Source organism: Zea mays, chromosome 7, assembly GCF_902167145.1.
Source record: "Zea mays cultivar B73 chromosome 7, Zm-B73-REFERENCE-NAM-5.0, whole genome shotgun sequence".
Taxonomy (NCBI): Eukaryota; Viridiplantae; Streptophyta; class Magnoliopsida; order Poales; family Poaceae; genus Zea; species Zea mays.
The window spans coordinates 82,515,288-82,519,201 of NC_050102.1; positions in this window are offsets into that span (position 1 = coordinate 82,515,288).

A 3,914-nucleotide genomic window follows, 5' to 3' on the forward strand; every position below is an offset into this window, starting at 1 on the left:
CCGAATTTTTTGTTTTTTAGCCCCTTTCGAGACAAAAATTTACGTTTGGACCCCCAGAAATTTAATTTGCACGTTTGGACCCGAAGCTCGGCGCCATAGGTTGTGGCGCCGAGGTAACACATCTCGGCGCCACAGCCTGTGGCGCCGAGCTCTGTGACGTGGCAGATTGCGTGGCACCTAGCTCGGCGCCACAGATCTTGGCGCCGAGCTAGGAAATATCCACCGCCGCCGTTTCTTCTCTGCGCGTTTCTTCTCTGGCTTCTCTGTTCGCGTTTCTTCTCTGTGCGCGTTTCTCCGACCGCAAAAACCAACACCGCCCGCCCACCTCGCCGCCGGCCGGGCTCGCCGCCGGCCGCCCGCCCCGCTCCCTGTCGCCGCCGGCCGCCCGCCCCGCTCCCTGTCGCCGGCCGGGCTCGGGCGCCCGGAGTTCGCCGCCGCCGCCCGGAGTTCGCCCCCGCCAACCGGAGCTCGCCGCCGCCGCCCGGAGTTCGCCCCCGCCAACCGGAGCTCGCCGCCGCCGCCCGGAGCTCCGCCAACGGTCGGCCACCGCGCGCTACGGTTGGCCATCGCCAGGTATATTTTTTTAATTTCTTAGTTTAGTAAATTCTTAGTGATTATATAGTTTAGTGTATTCTTAGTAAATTTCTTAGATTAATTTCTTAGTTTAGTAAATTCTTAGTGATTATATAGTTTAGTGTATTCTTAGTAAATTTCTTAGATTAATTTATTAGTTTATTAATTTCTTAGTTTAGTGTTTAGTAAATTCTTAGTGATTATATAGTTAGCATTTTGTTTAGCGCATTGATATTACATGTTTTCTGTGTTGGCAACCATCGTGTTGTCGTTTATTCGCAGGTTCTATAAACATCACTTTACAGGGGAGGTGCTGCCAAATTTTTTACTGACAATAGGTTTTTTTGTACGTAGGTGTTCGTCCGACTTGACCTTCTCCACCGTTAGCTGGACTCGTACGCGTTCTCAGGTATACAATGTTTTCGTACATTATTTATAGATTATGTAATTTCGTTTGATGTGTTTATTTAATATTTACTGTATAGTTATTAGTTAATATATATTTATTACTTAGTAAGTTAGTAGGCTTAAGTATGTAGCCATTATTGAGTTAGTAATCCATTTTTGCAATAGATGGACAGCCTAGTAACACTATACCATGGAGGAAGGGTGGAGATAGATGCTTATGGGAGTGTTACTTTTGATGGTATGAAGATCGTGACCATGTTGTTCGTTGAAAGACCATCTTTTGACCAGCTTTTGGCTCGAGCTTGTGAGGAGATTAGTTGCGACATAAACGACCCTAGAATATCAATTCAGGGTTTGTTGTCCCATATTACATATGGAACAGTTGTCCGACGGTTGATCTCCATTACCTCAGAAGATGATTGGGTGATATATTTAAAAATTGTGAAGACGATGGTTCCACCATGTTTGGATGTGGTTGTTCAAAAGTTACCTGTTAGTCAATGCGAAGGTCCAGTCGGGTTATCTCCACAAATGCCAAATGCATCTCGTATTGAAGCTCCTTTGGTAGAGCTTCATGAAGAAGTCGTTGTTGTGCCCGATGCTCAATCGGGTCCGCACGAGTATGGGATTTCTCGTCCTATTCCCGGCGTTTGTGGGGCTTCTAATGCGGTGGTACCCCCCCAAGAGATCCCATTGACCCAGGATCCAGTTGACGATCATCCTAGTAAGTGTCTTCGACACATTGTTCGTACGATTGCTAGGTGTTCCCCGTTCTGCGGGTCCGGACCCACGACCGGTTTCTGGAGGAGATGAGGTACGATGAGAGGTATACTCCTCTCCTACAGAGGGCTGGCTTGGACGTATTATCGTACCAGGTCCGCCGTGGGCTGCCCACTTTCAACCCAGCGGCGTTGACGGCTCTGGTCGACAGGTAAAGACTTCTCTAGTTGTTTAATATTTACAATTATCAAATCTACTTTGCATGCTAATGATTTTTGTATTCTTTTGTCTTCCAATAGGTGGCGGCCAGAGACTCACACTTTCCACCTTCCCTGCGGTGAGATGACTGTGACGCTTGAAGATTGCCAGAAGATTCTTGGTCTCAGCATTATTGGTCGTCCAGTGACCGGTCAGGCATCACCAGGCGGTTGGAGGCAGAGGGTGGAGGCCTTTCTTGGGAGACTGCTTCCGGATGAGCTACGAGGTAGCCACAACACCGGAGTCCCACTGACCTGGCTTAGGCAGAGCTTTGGGCAGTGTCCACCTGGTGCAGATGAGCAGACGGTGGGATACCATTGTCGAGCTTGGATTCTCCATCTCTTTGGTTCAGTTCTTTTTCCAGACGCAACAGGCGACAGCGCGTCATGGATGTTTCTGCCCTGCCTGACTGACTGGGATACGACCGGAGGTTACAGCTGGGCTTCAGCAGTGTTGGCCTTCCTGTACAGGCAACTTTGCGAGGCTTGTCGTCGTTCGTCGAGGACAGCCAGCTTAGGTGGATGTGTCTACCTACTACAGCTGTGGATGTGGGCACACATACCCGTCGGGCGACCCAGAGAGTTTCCTCCTCGTGAGTGGTTCGTGGTAGCCGGACATCGGCTTAAGCCCACGGCTGCTTACCGCTGGGACCAGGTCGAGGAGCCATTCGCACGACACCAGCGTGCTTACGTGGAGTACTCAAACGAGCTCGACGCACTTACTCCTTCGATGGTGAGTTGTCTCCTTTTTTTCTTTTTACATGTCATTTCTACTTTTATCACACGACACCAGCGTGCTTACATGGGCTTTCTAAAACTTTTGCAGGTGACTTGGCAACCGTATCTTGATCCATATTTCGCCAGCATACAGTTGAGCAGCATGTGCTCAATAGACGAGAACCTCTACCTCATGAGGTGTCCCCTCATCTGTTTTTATGCTGTTGAGTACCACTTGCCCCACAGAGTTGCTCGACAGTTCGGATTGCGTCAGGAGTTTCCGGTGGAGCCATTCTCGACTTCAATAGAACTTCATAAGTGAGTTACTACATGCACTTGTTATTCTAACTAATAATTGAAATATCAGTTAGTCGCTAATATATGGTTCTAACTTTTGCAGGTTCGACAGACAGAGACAGAAGAAGGTCACGGACTTCGAGACGCACCATCGTGATTACATTGATGAATGGGACCAGCAGGGGGATCTGAACTATGAGAATGACCAGGCGCACACAAACTACAACTTCCGGAGGTATTTGATTTGGTATTCTGGTGTGACTAGGTGCAAGTTGAAGGGACAGTGGACAGCAACAGACTACGCCGAGCAAGAATCGTCAGACGACGAAGACACAGCTTTCGACATAGCTGCTCGGCACGGGTCCCAAATTGAGGCTGCTCCAATCCTTGATAGAGTGGTAACTATTTCTTTACTTAAATTAGAGATTTCAATTCAATGAGATATGTCTAGTTTTGAGCTTCCTAATGTCTTAACTTGTGATAGGGAAACTCTATGCTCGTATCTGTTGTTGAACTCGAGCGTATCTCACAGAGAACTTCAGATACTACTACGCTATCGTTACTATCAGTGAGTATCAATGTCTAACAGAAAACTTGTTTATTTGTATGTTGTAACATATGTCTTTAACTAACATTTCGATTACAGAGGGTATCACGTCGTCTTCGTCGAGCAGCGGCTCGGTGTGGATGTCGGTCTCTAGCGGGCGTTGACGTGCAGCTGCTTGTGCCTCGTATGCAGCAGGACGTTCAGCCTCCCATTTGTGCAGTTGGACCATCTACAGCAGGACTCAGCTCGTCGCGATCGACGCGGGACACGTTTGAGAACGTGGCCCAGGACGACGACGATGACGACGACGACGACGACGACGATGGCGCTGGCGCTGGCGCCGCAGGTCAGGTGGAGATTGGATCGTCTCAGTTGCAGGATGCTCCTACAACTCA